The 16,653-nt window shown below is 37.6% G+C and overlaps 1 protein-coding gene across 11 annotated transcripts in view; it reads left to right on the forward strand.

Moving 5' to 3' along the window:
• The first annotated feature begins 1,296 nt into the window (after positions 1-1,296).
• dab1.L (Dab, reelin signal transducer, homolog 1 L homeolog) overlaps positions 1,297-16,653 on the forward strand; it is a 425,953-nt gene continuing 410,596 nt past the window's right edge. For 5 of the 11 annotated variants that reach the window (XM_018258282.2, XM_041590415.1, XM_041590414.1 and 2 more), the window contains exon 1: positions 1,299-1,737. The gene's annotated coding sequence lies outside the window, so the exon portion shown is untranslated. Of the gene's footprint in view, positions 1,738-16,653 lie in introns of all 11 variants that reach the window. The other 6 variants (XM_041590413.1, XM_041590417.1, XM_041590416.1 and 3 more) reach the window with 2 other exon arrangements.

Consider the following 16,653-nt stretch of genomic DNA (forward strand, 5'->3'; position numbering starts at 1 on the left):
ACATATATTGACATTACTTAACAGTCAATGCCCCACAGGGCCCTCTTGACCCCCCAGCAGTAACAAGGTCTGTGTTCTTTATAGTTACACCTGAATGTGACTTCACAGATGAAGTAACAGGGGACGCAGAACCTCCAACTGTTGGGGGACAAAGAAGTGGAGAAGGCCCAGAGTTGGACTGGTGTGGCCTGGGACCACCGGGGCTGCCCCCCACTTGCCCTAGTTTTAGCTTACTGCAACCCGCTGCCCCCCCACCCCCAACACATAATTTATGCATCTCTGCTGCAACCGTGATAGGGGGAGGTCACAGGGAAGCAACATTAGTATTTGGCAGGAAGGTCAGTGGGGCCCACAAGGTTTTTTTCCCAGTGTCTTGCCGGCCCAGTCCAATGGGAGGAAACGTGGTGGGCCACAGTCCAACACTGAGCATTCTCACATGTGTGGGGGGGGGGCAGGTTACCATGTAAGATAAAACTGGGGCAAGCAGGGGGCCCCCGGAGTTGGCAGTCCTGGTGGGCCCAGGGAACCCCAGTCTGATGCTAGTATACTCACAGACAGCACCAACCGCACCTTTATTTGAACATGGGCTCTGACCCAGATACTCAGCAACGTTTCAGGCTGCCATGAGTCTTTTATCAGCTCTTCTGAAATTTTGCTGAGTATCTGCGTGAGAGCCAAGCCATGTTCCAAAAAAGGTGTTTTAAACCAAAGAATTCTGTGACTGGTGCTGTCTGTGAGTATAACGGTTCAAGAGAGCAGTGTGAAGTGGACATTGTATGATTTGCACAATATTGAAGCTAAAGCTGAATTCATGGAGCGGGCTGACAAAACTACTTGCTGAACTACACCCCAATGTGATGCTAAGCATGGGAAACTGTCTGACTGTGTCTCTAATATGTCTTCTTTCTTGCATGGAGGAGGACTAAACTAATTTTGCTATGGGGCTCAGTAATTCTAGTAACATACCACCTCTTAAAACAGAGCATTGAAAATCTTACCCCTATGTCTTTTCTTTAGAGTTAAACAAAAAAAAAAAGCTGCATTAAAAAAGAATTGCCTTACAAATTGGTTTAAATGGAGGATCACTTGCATTTCTTATGTGAAAAAGAGAAACAAAAATGAAATTGCCATGAGAAAGATTATAGTGAATAGAAAGCCCCTGCCCATGTGCACTAGTAGTGTCCTGAATGAAAGTGCAGAACTGCTGCTGCAGAGCATCCCGAAACGGCATCAGTCGCACCCCCTCACTCAGAGACGCAGCCAACGTGCGAGAGAACCTGCCTTCAGTTAATTAGAGCCGTCGCTCCCCTTTAGCTCTAACTCATCCCTCGCGTTGCATTTGAAATTTGTTCAGCGCCCAGACCCTCCCCAGGGAATCACTGCTGTCTTTTTTTGGCTGCACGGAGCGCAGGAGCAGGGAAAGGCCTCGCTATTAGAAGGAATGTGGTAGTGATGTAGAAGCAGGGAGAGCCGTGGCCTGCAGAGTACCCGGCACTGCCTCTGTTGCTGCTGCTGAGGCTGCTACTGCTGCTGCTGCTGCTGCTGCTGTGATTCAGATGCTCTGGCTGGAGCAAAACTGCTGAGGATTTTTCTAATCGGGGATGCCCAGCTCTTACACTTCGTTTTAAGGAATCTTACTTGTGTTACTTGGGCGTAACACACACAGCCGGGGCAGGGAGAAGGGAAGGAGTCAATTGATGCAACAAGAGGATGAGAGGCTGATCAGCATTATACAAGGTAGGAGAAGCGATTTGATTTCATTGCAGTGTTGAAGAAGCAAGAGGCTAGTGGGGGAGGATGCTGTGCTGGGAAAATTGCATTTCATTCTGTAATGTCTCAAGCCTTGGAATCATTACTCATTGAATTGAATTGGCCTTTAATAGAATGTGCACTGGAGGGTTTCTTCCCTGACACATATGGGTGGATATAGTGAAGCATCTCAAAGGACAAGCTTTATTCACCCAACTGCTGGACTTGGGGGGATGTTCCACTGAAATCCATCTGCAGCGTCCGAGCTGTGCCCCCTACATCTCACCAATGCTACACTCATATTCCTATTCCCGGAATAGCACAAACTTTATGTTTATTTTGCTTTTCTACCTTATGCCCAGAGCATTCTCAGTCGCATCCGTGTACTTTGCCAGAGCTAAGATCACATATCCATCCAATGTATCAGGCTAATATGTGACTGGAATAGGAGATGGGGTAATTGGGCTAGAGACTGTGTGGAATCTTCTTGATTCATGTTTTCTATAAATAAATCAGAATTTGGTTTTTTTTTGGCCAAGGGAACATTTGCATTAGATTTTACAAGCAGGGAGCCTCCCTAATGAAATATTGTTCTCACTTGGATCACCAAATGCCTAGCTAATCACAAACTTCATATTTTCCAATTTTAGAGGGGGCCCCCATCTAGCTACAGGTACCATATACTGGAGCAACTCCATTCCCTGCATGCTGCAGAATTCTTCTTTTCAAACCCTCCTGCCTGTTCCATTGGCAGCATGTGTAATTTAGTAGATGCTGTTAGGGAGGTTTGCATGTTGGGCTGGATAAGTCATATTGGAAATCCTGGAATTAACTATAATGCTCCTGCCAGAATGTTACTGTATGAGCCATGAATTTATGTCAAATGCAGAACAGAAGGGGAATTAGTACATGATTAACCCTTTCCTTTTTACTAGGTTCTTTACCAGGGACATAGTAAGCACGATTTATATGTATTTCACTTTTAATTTATATTTGTTGTGTCAGAATAAAAGCTTTATAAAAAAAAAAAAAAAAAGAGAGAGAGAAAAAGCAACCAGTTTGGTTTGGGATGATCTGATTAACTGCTTTTCCATCGGGGCTTGCTTTAGAACTGTCTATGTGTACCATCCTTAATTGTGCTACTTGTTAATTCGTGTTCGTTTCTTGTCTACCGAGGCTTCTCTCAGCTGTCACCCTATGAGAACACTTATTTTAACCAATATTACTCGTCGAGTGGATATGAAATGGGTTTAAAAGGAAACAGATCTGTTCCTAAGCTCATAAGTTTAGCTCTGCTCTAAATGCCTTTTTATTACTAGAGAGTTTTTTTGTACATTATTACAATGCAGCCATATTAAAAAGGTCCTTAGAGCACATACTCATTGAATCTACAGCATCTTTCTGAAACAGCTAAATTGCTTAAGTGATTCTTGGCATGAGAACAATGTGCAATCCTTTCATTCCCTGACACTGTATCTCTGATTATTTTGTTTTGTATCTTTTTCACAACACTGGTTATGCATTGTAATATTGTGCATATTAAATGTTTGTGGTAAATGCTGCTGTTTTTTTTGCCATTTGCAACAGGTCTGCAGGGTCTGTATGGCTAGGGAAAAGAGCCCAGTCATTGCATACATTTGGCTGTTTGATTGAAGCCAAGGTCTTCTTACCACTGAGCAGCAGTGTGTTTGTTCTTCTTTTTGGAAATATTCCGTACTGACTAAGGTACCATGCAGATCTGGCAGTAAATATAATAGGAGCCTATTACCTGGGCTTCAGATTTTGCCAAGGTTTTCCATCTGACTTAAAAACTAAGGCGGTGACTTAGAGTTGATAATACAGCACACCCCCATACCCATACTGATTTGTGCTTCTTGCTCAGCCCCCCTCTTTATAACACTGTGTAAAATCCTAGACAGAACAGATTACTTCGCTGCAGATATATCAAGTGCTGTCGGATAACGTACAGTGACCCAACCAGAGAAAGAAGCTTCAAATCTAGTTTTTTGCTTCGGGGCACTGCTGTCTGAATAGAGCAAGATAACAATAGAACGTAATTAAACAAAGTCATGGCAGGAAGAGTTTAAGTTCCCATTCTGTGAATAAAGATTAAATGAACTACCAGAGGCTTTGAATTATAACTGGAAAATTGCGTTACTGGGTGGATCAAGTGAGTCCACGTTGGTCTAATATCTAATGGCTGCCATCTTTACAACTTTAAACCACTCGGCAATTAAATATGTTCTTATGTGGGTATTTGGCAGTTGGGTTATGGTTTATTTTCATACTAATTTATTTCATGATTGTTTTCTCATATTGGAGCTACATGGGCCCTTACTGACATCAGGGAAATATGAGAAGAGTGAAGCATTGTAATGCATATACTTATCAAGGGCACTGTTCTTCTTCCTTTTCAGGTGGGCCCAGGATTTAGTCTGTGTCACCTTGGCTGATCAAGATTTACTAATTAACTATATATCACCTATTAATTGCTATTTAGTAAGGAATGCAAATAGCATATGTGGAAGTTTATCAAGTGATGTTTAGTGATCCACACTAAATATCATATGGTCCCTTTTTTGGATCCTAACCAGTAAGTTAAACACCCGTAATAAGAAACCTTACACTGGTGTTTGACCATGAACATCAAAAGTGGCCAGTTCAGGGCAAAATGCTTGGTAGGGGCATAGGTGAGTAATGATGAAATCCAGCCACACCAAAAAAAAATGGCGAAAAATTCGCGAAACGTTGACGGTGTCTCAATTTTTTTTGACTCCGGCGAATTTTCGCTGGCGAATCACGGGAATTCAACGCAAATTCACTAGTTGTCATATTTAAGTATATAAATATTCAGCCTATTGGTACATTTCAAAATGTAACTTCCTCTTCCTCAAAGTGCCCGTGCAGCTAAAATTAAAACCAGAATAGGTAAAATTTACAATTGTAAGCTTGTTAGAGAATATTTTGTTGCAAAATTTGGAACAGGAAATGTAATTGTTGACACTGTAATCAGAAAAAAGTCAGTTTTTGCTGATTATACCTCTGGTAAAAAAAGGTGAGAAACCAAGGGTCCTGATACAAATGAAAATACTAAATATTTTGTAGTGGATTTATATTTTTACTGCCTTTAATGTCCCGTTAAGTGACAAGCAAAGGTTTGTAGCATGAAGTATCAAGCACTCAAGGCCAGTGCTCTACCTGTAGTGGTATCAGGCCAAGGAAGGCTTCACCAATTCACAGGTTATATCCATCAAGGGGAAAATGCTGAGGGAGCATGAAATCGTGAAGTTGGGGATCACAGAATAAACAAGATCCCATTAGTTCATTGTCCTTTGCTCCATCTTTAGTATTCCCTCCTTCTCCTTGAGATTATCCAGGCAATATGACTGGAGGTGAGAATTAAAATCAAGAATGGCATTATCATTATGGATGCAGTTTGGGATTCCAGAACTATCTGCAGACTTTTACAGATTCCTGGCTGAAGTGAATGTAAATCATGTGACTTTAAGGACATCATCTTTCTCAAATTCAAAACTTCAAATTACAGGAAGTCTATCTTCTATAGAGTTGACTTTAAGCATACAGATCTAATACTTTAAAATTATTTCCTTTTTCTCTGTAACTATAAAACAGTTTATTGTACTCAATCCTACCTAAACTACGATACATCCAAAACAATTCAATTGGATTTGTTTAATTTTTAACAGACTTAAGGTATGGTGATTCAAATTACAGAAAGATCCCTTATACAGAAAACTCCAAGTCCCAAGCATTCCAGACTATAAATCCTATACTTGTAGAATACTCAGGTATTTTATTCTTTATTTATAATATATTATAGGATGTAGACTGGGGGAAGGCAGTGGAAACATGTTTTATGCTTATATTATGTATTTTACAGTATATATTTCTAATTTATTCATCAAAAGAACTGTAAAAAGAAATCCCCACAGTGTGGGTTTTTGAATTAATAAAAAGAATACTAAGAAAACTCAACAGTCCCATTATATTCTTCTTTTATTTTTCAGTATTTGTTTTTCTTATTTTACTAGTACAGCTCAAATTAAGAATCTAAATAGTATAGCTTTGTACCAATCATTAGGGCATCATTATGAACTAACATAAGATGTAGCTTTGAAACCCTCATTATGAAGACAGTCATTATGAAATAACTTATTTTTCCATTTCACAAGTTTCTTAAATAACCAAATCATTATAAACTCTGGGGAATAATTAAGAAAGGTTAACTTAGATATTTTACTGCCAAATGTTCAAGGTGATCCCTTCATTTTGCATTTATTACCTCATGAATCTCACCAAAGAACTGCTATTAAAAGGAAATAGTATATCTGTGACATAAACAAAACCCTCTTTATACAGTTGCCATTATAAGTAATTAGGCAGTTGTCAAAAGCTGCACAATGTGGTTCTAGTAGTCACTGCACATATTGATTAGGGACCTGTAGTAGCTATATTTTTACCTACATAGACAGCAAGCTGAGGAAAATGGGATAACTAGACAGTATTAGTCCCACTGGAAAATATTTTTAGAGGACCTTCATCCAGGGTTGGATCTAACTTTCCAAACTGATAGGCCAGTGTGGCCTGCTCCTCAAGTATAATGGGTGGCTTCTGATTCTTTCAACTTTTTCATGTGAAAGAAGATCCCCTGCTATGTGTATATAATGTCCTCTAATGTACTTGTAAAGAGTAATCATGTCCCCTTGCAAGCACCTTTTCTCTAGAGCAGGGTCGGATTGGGTTGGTGAGACACCGGGAAAAAACACGGTGGGCCCCCAGCCCTTGCAGCCTTGCTAGGCCAGACCAGCTCACCATTGCTGGCAGAGCCTTTGCTCCTTCCTGAAATAACATGTATTGTATTGAGGAAGGTACATGCTGGTAGAGGGTGGGGACAGAGGGGAAATTGTAGCAGGGGGCCTGTGAGGGGGTGGTATAGGAGGGGTTGGTGGCCCAGGCAGGTGTACCCAGACCCTCCTAGTCTGAAGCTGCTCTAGAGAAAGCAACCACAAGAGTGGTTCCATTTATTTTATTAGTTTAGTTGCATGTCTCTACACGCTTTCTAGCTCATTAATATCCTTTTGGGACCCTAATCTGCAATGTATACTCAACATGAGGCCTTACCAAAGGCCTTTAAAGAGGTAGAACTATGTTTGCCTAGAGTTACACAAATAGTTATTTACACACATCCTCCAATCCTTCTCTATTAAGAAGACCCCAAAACATTACCATCTATTGTATAACCAGTATTTATGTTATTTATGTTATTTATACTGAAATGCATAATTTAGCATTTATCACTACTGAACTTTTTCAGTAGCTAATTTGATGTCCGGTTCTCCTACGTCAAATATCCCATAGGCACAGTTCTTCGTTCTTTACAATGGAGTTCAGCAGCAATGTATGTAAGGGGGGGTTGGGTGCTAAATGTGTATCACCTAGTTTGTGAATCTTTCAGACTATGGTGGATGGTATATTAGGACTGTGTTTTGCCTGCAGATTTGCAGGATTCAACACAAGGAACAAGGCACAGGCTGAAATCAAATCTCTTGCCACAAATGCTCTGGAAATTAACAACAAGGGCCCATTTCTGTGCCCCTTAGAATTCTAGAACCTTGATAAATTACCCCTTGTATGTGCAAAATATAATCAGTTTTGTTGTGCAGGCTAAACTACAAGATGCATATTGCTTTGCAATACCCAAGCTCCATATTTAGTTATACCAATAGTTATCACAGCATACTTTGTCCACTAGTGCTGCTAATAATTTATTTTAGCTTAGTTTTGAAAATATTTAATTAAATGAATATACTATTGTGACCACTGAAACTATTGCAGATTTATTACGTAGCTGCAAATACTAATCACTTTGCATTTTTCGAATTTATGCCTCTACAGGTAGGAATCCGAAACGAACCAAAGATTCATTCAATTCACAAAACAAATTACAAAAATATTTAGAATCTTTTACAACATTTTTACAGTAAACTTTGTCCTAAAAAAATGGATTTCAAATGTAGCTGAACGTAATGCAGTTTATTTCGGTAGCCAGAGTCATGTCATTTTCATCCTGTCACACTGTGGGGTTAAAGGACATGGTTTCAAATAAAGCATAAAATGATTTTCTATTATATATCAACAAGCTGTGCAAAGACGTAATCTGGAGCCTGTATTGGTCTAGGTGCTAGTGCCAGTGAAGAAGCGCAAGTTCAGAATGTGAGCTAGACCTCTGCCTGTCAGCTTAAAAACTCATTGGTGTATTCAGCTTCTGAAGCCAGTGGGAGCGCTACCATAAATCATTGCTGAATTAAAGGGAAAGATTCAAGTATCAGTTCTTCTATTGAGGAGAAGCAAGCTAATGTTTCTGTACAGAGACCAATGCTAAGTGAAAGGGGTTTAAAGAAGTTCAAAATGTATTCTACATCACTTTGTATGTATGTATGTATGTATGTATGTATATATATATATATATATATATATATATATACATACACATATAAACATTTTCCTTCAGAGGACACTAGCAATATAAAAAGAATGCGCTAAAGATTATGAATACCTCTGAAACCTATACAAATTGTAGTTTTTCTGACAATTCCTAGCCAAAAAAAAAATGAAAACTTTAAAAGTGTCCAATAGGATCAGCGCAGCTCCCATTGACTTCTATAGGACCTTGCCAACTTGTACCTGGCGAAGTTTTAAATTAGTGGTTTTAATGGTTTTCACACTTAATAAATCTTGAATTGTTTGAGTTTTTTAAAAAAAATAATAGGAAAACCACACATTTTTAGAGATGCATGAAAAAAACAAAACAAAATTCAATTGTTAGTAAATGGGCCCTACAGTGTATACATATGTCTTATAGAATATATGTCTTCTGACGTTAAGGTTGATATTGGGTCATTTGCAGGAAAGGTAAGTGTATTTACTAATGAATTTATAGAGAACATTATGCTGCATTAATAAAACAAATATAATGGCCTAATTTGTGCTACCAACTTGTATCCCTACCCCTACTATAATGGGTAGGGATGCACGTTGGTGGCCTACATTTGCACTTCTTATAGCCCAAATAAAAAACACTTACATCCCTTGCCAATACTGCTGCAGTTTTATGACCCTTGTCGCAGATACACGATGCAGCAGAAATTACAGAGCACAGCGCTGTTAGGTGCCCTTTAATATAGAGCTACCCTTAGTAAGATATTCAGGTACTTTGTTTCTCTTAGAGATAGAGAGAGGCTTTCATTGGTTAAGGTGCAAAGTACAGAAAACATGGAGCATTGTATGTGTTTTTCCCAATGAGCCCTAAAATCTTTTTTTTTACTTGTTTTTCTTCAGTGCTCATATTCATATGTAAAGTTGAAGATACATTTTAGTTTGAATAATAAATCAACATACAGTGTTCCATTCTATGGAATTAAAATGTCTACAAATGTATTCTCACAATTCATCTTCAGAAATAATGAAATCTCTGCATTGACAAATTGGGCTATGTTTAGTACAGAAATGTATCTAAGGTGTACCTTTTGAAAACCAATTAGGTGTACACAGTGGCACAGCATTTTCTGTAAATCCAGAAAAGACAGATTTCATTATATTTGATATTAACATTTAAATTGGATATAGTGATTTTTTTTAAGGAGTGTATCCACCACCAAGATGTTTCTCTTCCAAAAACTAGTCCGTTTTACAAAATGTTGGACAAACTAAGTACAAAGGTTAAGAAAATGGTTTTTAATTATCTTATAGATGAAACTATTCATGGTGGGGAGAGTGCTGTAATACTAATAGCTGTACCTGTAAAGGAATGTAATATATTACATTTATCAAAAATAGCTTTATTTCATTGCAGTGTTTGTGCTGATAATTGTGTGTATATTAATACTTGATTTAACATTTAAGAAATATAAATATACATTATCTAGAAAATCATAATTTCTGCGCCATACATATGAAACCTTAAAGCATTAAAAATGTATGATATGTTGTTATTATTCAGTAATGATGACAAATATATAGTAATGAAGAATATCACATTGCAAAATGCAAATTTAGCTTTCACCTTGTATTACATTCCTCCACTGGAGTCAACCTAAAGACCACTTAGATGCAAGGAATGATACTTTGTATACTGATAACCACAGACAGTAGCCTAAGGCTAGGAAAGGATCTCTTAGTAATAGTTTCAACAAGCAGTGAAAAAAAGAGGTGGCACCAGTTTACCATATGTTAATGCAGATGGGGTTGAGTCATAATAATGCATTTTATCAGAGAGGTGTTGCCGAATGAATAGCAATGGATGAACTAGGAAGTGTGTGTATGTGTACAGCATGTTTAGAAATTTAGAGAAAATAGAGATTGTGCAACAGGAATGTCTTCCCTGAGGCCAAGACTAAATTTACCAGCATTCTACTTATGAGTATTGTTGGGTGGTGCTGGTACTTTCAGTTCTGGAACAGCTGGAGAGCCTCAGATGTTTAACCTATGTTACACATTAAAGAATGGGTCACTATAGCTTCTCTAATATGATTGTATTCGTGTGGTTACTCTGTGTAACAATTAGCAAAGGAATGAAATGTGTGTCATTTTGTGTAATGTGGCAGTATTATTTGTAATATTCCTGGGTGCAGCTGGGAATTGCAAGCACTCTCTTCATAGACATGATTTAATCATTTGTTCCTCGGTGGCAGCAATTAATAGACTTGGTTCAGGACTTCTAATCCAACTGGGTCAACACTGGCCTGTCTCTTGCCAGAGATGTGCAGAATATAGCTTGTAAATTATGTAAATGCAATATAAATTGTTTTTTTCATTTTTTTAGAGCATTTTAAATGTGGTACTAAGCATCAGTACAGCAGCGAAAACTATATATGAGAAAGTAAATTTATCAATAATGAATATATTGTAATTTAAGTATATAATACAATTATTTTAATATTAATATAAATTTTATTAACTTCTAATTCTAACACTGTTCGACAAAACCAAGTCATGCAACTTTAAGGCTCTGGATAGTTGGACTTGAACAAATTTTAAAGGGAAACTCCACAAAAACATAACATAAGCTTTTTAAAAAGTAAACATAATAAAAATAACTTTGCACTATTAATCAATTAACAATTGTTCATGATTTTTAATGGTTTCTGATAGTTCCCTAAGCCTAGCCCCCTGCTCTTCTGCTGATCTGTCTGACTACTTTGCTGAGCTGGCTGACTACTGTTACTACAGCCATCTGTCCTTAGACTGCATCCTCCAAACCCCACAATAAGGAAAGCAACATCATAGTGCAATGCATTGTGGGTTATGTAGTTCCTGCTTGCTGTCGTAAGCTGTGAAGAAGTTGTTACAATTTGTAGTATTTCAGTATTTAGTCCCTCCTTCCCTGCCAGGATTACAAATGATGCAGAAAGAGAACTGTTAAACAGCTGCATGGCAGCATAGACAATGGCATTTATTCATACTTTTTGAAGAAAAACAGGTAACTGTATATTAGGGGTTTCTGTGTTATGTGGGCCTCTTCATCAAATTTTGGTTTGGAACTCTGAGTTCCCCTTTAAGTTTAATATGTAAATAAGAGTTTGGATGTTGGTCTTTATACAGCATGTCTATATTATAGCTCAACTCTTATGAAAAATTATGGCTAATTTGTTGCAAATGGAAAATGCTTTGTTGTTGTTTCTGTTTTATAGCTTTTGCATATTCATGGATATTGTTACATGGTGATTAAGGGCATAAAAGGCAATATAAGATTCTGTATGAATAGTGGGTGATATGATGGAGATTGGAACTGTCAATGGGTAAAGGTCCATGATGGAAACAAGCAGTCTTAATTGTCCTGGCAATGTTTGTTGCAGCTCATTTTCCAGTTTTAGTATTGTTTAAATTGCATTGGGATGTTGATGATAACTGTAACCAGTGTTATATCTGTGAAATTAAATTTACTAACAATTTTCCTGAGTTTTTGTTTCTTCCTGTTCCCTTTTATTTACCAAAGCTTTGTAAATAGAGATTTTTTTTATTTATCAGCAAGCTTTCCTGCTCTTCTGATCTCAAACTCACTTTATATGTTTGACTTCTTATCTAATTTGCAGTGGCGGAACTAACGGGGGAGCAGGGGGTGCGAGCGGACCAGGGCCCGCACCCCCTCAGGGCCCCCCTGGCAGCCCATGCTCCACTGAAATCCGGTGTGTACGGAGGGGGGCAGGGGCCCGGCTGCGTGTCACGCACCAGGGCCCGCCTCCTCTGGTTATGGTACTGTAATCTTGTTTACCTTTAGGTGCACAGTTATAAAAATAATGCTTGGAACTGTGTATGAAAACTGTGTAAAGTTTAGTAAAGCAAACTAGTCTTGGAAAAAAGATATGTATTTTCAAGCTATTGTGAACCAATATAACAAGAACCTTTGTTCTTTCTGTCCTTTCTCCACTTACTGCCTGTGCTACACATTTTCAGGTAAGCAGGAGTTCATCATACACAGGGTTTAATAATTAGATTAGCTATATTCTTATATTCCCCATTGCTCTGACAAATCAAGGAGGTATAAAAAAAATGGGTGGACTACATCATTAACACAACCCTACACATTGGGCTCAAAGGATGCACTTTGTTACTAAATAGGACAACTGATATGACAAACACAAGTTGTAAATTTATGCATGAAAACCTGCCCAAGTTTTAATAGAAAAGCATAAAGAAAATAATTGTAAATAGTTATAAGGGTACATTTTAGGAAAATAATATATTTTATTAAAATAAGACTGTTTATTTTTTATTTATTTTTCAACTGATAATATTTTCACACAGTTAATATTTTTCTTTTTCTTTGCTCCCCTAACCTTTTTTTTTAATCTTTCCGGCTCTTCTGCTTAAATGCAAAAACCCTTCAGGCTACAGTCGTTCAAAGGCAATGAAACCCTCAGCCTTACAGATAAAGGTTAACAGTTCTTGCCATGGGCTTTTGGGAAACTGCTCTGATTCTGGCTCTATATTTAGAATTATAGCCATAAAACATGACTGATTTTTGATTGTTCCAGAAAGGAAGTTGAAATAGTCACATAAAATGAATTCATCCCTGCCTGAGCCTGAACCCAAGTCAATGACAGTGTAATGACCTCAAAGCTAAAGCACATTTCAATTACAAATATAGCTAGAATATCCCTTTGCTACATTATACATTTGAATGTGATTTTGACATTATAAAGAATGAAAAACGCTACTTGACACTTCTTTAGAATAACACTTCCCGAGGTCAGGCATCATTTTACCAATCTCTATAGAAAACACAGTTGCTCCAACATGCATAGTGCATCTATCTATCTATCTATCTATCTATCTATCTATCTATCTATCTATCTATCTATCTATCTATCTATCTATCTAAATGCAGAGAAGCAATGTGTGCCACAAAGCAATCGCAGCTATCTGTTATGTGGAAAGCCATTATCTAAGAGCTCATTCCTAGACTCTGAAAGCTACTAAAAATGGTGATCCAAATAATAGAAAGTATTCTTATCTGTGAAAACCCATGTCCCAAGTATCCAAGATAGTAAACCCCATACCTAAACAATTAAGAAACACAGATGAACAGCTCTTAGGACAGAAAGATTATGGTTTTATCTTAACTTTAGTCATCATCACCACCTACTGCATTGAGCTTCATGTACCATTCTGTATGAATATGGTTCCAATTGTTTATACTAAATCATTTCAGTAGTGTGTAGGTTACCCCATGTTCTGTGCTTTTAATGATGATGAGTGTAGAGTATGTGGGAATTGTATTTCTTCATGTGTATGTGGCATGCATCTAAAACATAATGCTTGATAAATTATTTACTCTGCTATGTCTAACTGGTAGTATTGCAAAAAACAGCTACAAAGGTTAGGAGCTGCAGTAAACTATACAAAAGCAAATAGCAGTGACAGGTTTACCTAGTGTAAAGTCTCAACTCCGGCGGGGACGACTGCTGTGGTGATCCTTAACGGTGGCTTGCTGGTTCTCCTATGGCGCGGGATTTATGTGCCATGTGCGTGACCTCATCAAGTCTTTGGCTTGAAAATTGAAATATTTAAAGGGGCTCCGGACCCAAAATTTTTGCTTGTTGTTAGGTATATTTGATTAGTTCCTGGGTGTGATTTCTGTCTGTGGATATCTGGTTTTTATACCTGTCTGTCTGACTCTGCTGACTATTCTTGAACTCCACCCGTACTGACCACAGCCTGCCTGACTTCTCTTGAACTCTGCCTGCACCGACCCCAGCCTGCCTGACTATTCTTAAACTCTGCCTGTACCGACCTCAGCCTGCCTGCCCAAGCTTTATCTCTTAATCCTTAAGAAGCTGGTGTTGCCTTCCATCCTATCCTTGGTAACGAACTGCCCCTTTGCTTGTTCAGAATGCTTGCTTTGCTCCTCTCAAGTTAAGACTTGGTGGCATCTGAGTTGCTGAGGGCTCCTCCCGAGGCCAAAGGCGGCTGCTACAGGCTGAAGATTGAGCAGTGACCAGGAGCTTAGCACTTGTTCTGAATTTAGGAATCCGTACATGACCCCTAGCTTATATGATGGCATCTGAGTTGCTGAGGGCTCCTCCCGAGGCCAAAGGCGGCTGCTACAGGCTGAAGATTGAGCAGTGACCAGGAGCTTAGCACTTGTTCTGAATTTAGGAATCCGTACGTGACCCCTAGCTTATATGATCACTATGAAATATCATTTTATGTTCAATCTTGAAAATTACCTTTGTTTTTCAGCATATTAAGCATTATCTTGCTCACGCTGAGGATGGTACAATAAATGTGGGAGCTCAAGTAGAAATCCACAGTAGAGTGATAATCATCCACTAGTAGTAAATGGGTGACTCTCACCTTTATGAACTTAGAAGGATATGAAACCCTTTTCACCATATACAGAGTATGAGTTGTGTATTGGTGTGTTATGTATTGCCATAGCAAAGCAAATCATATTTTTTGGAGCCCATTATGTATTTAAAGTAGGAATAAACAACCTTTTCCTTTTATGCTGCTGTTAAACTATAACCTCTAGCATGCCTCTGCATACTTCTGCTGCCCTTAGTGCTTGGAGCATTCTACTATAGTAGTCTTTGTGAAGCAAACATGCCTGTTTTTCCAGTGCAGGGCAACATTACATTATATTTTAATTACTTTGATACACTTTCAGTTTTTGGTGTTACAGTTCCTTTAAACACAGAGGTGTTGGAGTCAAAGGATTTATGTACTGACTTCACATCCCTGACCTGTATAATATGTGTACCATTCTTATTTGCAGTTTAGAGTGTAATAAGTGGTAAAATGGAATGTTGCAAACATTATCAAATAGAATAAGTATGAGGCTGGTGCTATTTGTATGCTGTATACAATGTAATATTCATATGTTATAGAATAGTATTTTAATGGATTTAAACGAATCAGGCAATGCACAATATATTTTTAATACAATATAATATGTAAATATTGCAAAAAGTAAAGAATGCTATCATTTATGTTTGGAAATCGCACATATCATTACTTGGTTGCTAAATTAGACAACAGATTCAAAGTGGTATTTGTGTGGCTTTATTAATCAGTCCAATTGCTTTGCAAATGAATTGTGAATATACACTAATACACTATATACACAATAATACAATATACACTAATGCTTGTATACGTTTCTTGGTTCCAATGTAAATGTCATACCCTATGGCTTTGTGCTATGTGTCTGTTTAGTATTTTACATCATTAGGAAAATCTATTCAATATTTTCAATGGATCTTAAATAAAAAACAATGATCATTCTATAGTTGGATATTTGAGCTAAAGCATTACTTCATAGATACCTATAGAATAAGCTGTATAAAAGTACCAGACAAACTGATGTATCCCAAAATTTGTACAGCTTCTGTCTATATTTGGAAAACCATTTGATTATGTAGTACACGTCTGTATGCATGTGCTGACATAATTAATTATATATCAGTGTTGCACTAGTATATCGTAACTATGGAAACCCATCAAAACCCTCACACTAGTAACTATAGCAACACCCCACCAAAAAAAAATCAAAAAAAAAATCACAGCAATGGTAAAGAAGAAACTCTTATTACCTTATTAAGCTAACTATATATAATCAACAGAACAAATTACTACTATTTAAACATGTTTACATTTGTCATGGAATCCTATTTTCTGACAAGCTCTCACATCCCTGTAAATTATATTATAATAACAATAAGGCTTACTGATAGATTAATACACAAAATAAGTTTTATTTTAATCTAACAATATGATATACAGTACCTTCCAAATATCTTTTTGTATCAATTTGTTTTAGTTTTCCTGTATGATAAATGCAGTCTGTTGCTTGGGAATTGGTTATGGCTGTGGTGTGTTTATATTAAACATGGCATATACATGGGCAACGTTTGTCCATTAACCTATTTCTGCCAGTCCGAAGCTAGCTTGAACTGTTTTAAGGCAGGTAGAATAATTAACCTAAACTTTGATTGGTTAGTGGGAGTTACGAGGCTGGGCTCTGCTTCTGTAGCGCTCAGCAAATGTTTGATTCAGTTAGAGATTGCCCAGGTGTTTCCCTTTTGATAGGTGACACAAGTGTGATGTATCTGGCAGTTTTAAGGGTATATAGCTATCAATGTTGTATACTAGCAGTTAGAAATCAAGAAACACAAATGGATATGTGATGCTGTGTGTATGAATTGAGTGGTATAGGTGAGAGAATGTAGCTAACATGCAATGGCAGTTTAATACTTATATTTAATATAGCTACTTAGGTATATCTGTAAACATAATGTAAATCAAGATGTACACAATGCATTTTACACCTAGACAGTGATGGTCACCATGCTACATTATACAGGGCACAGATTAAACTACTGT

This window comes from Xenopus laevis, chromosome 4L (genome assembly GCF_017654675.1).
Source record: "Xenopus laevis strain J_2021 chromosome 4L, Xenopus_laevis_v10.1, whole genome shotgun sequence".
Classification (NCBI taxonomy): Eukaryota; Metazoa; Chordata; class Amphibia; order Anura; family Pipidae; genus Xenopus; species Xenopus laevis.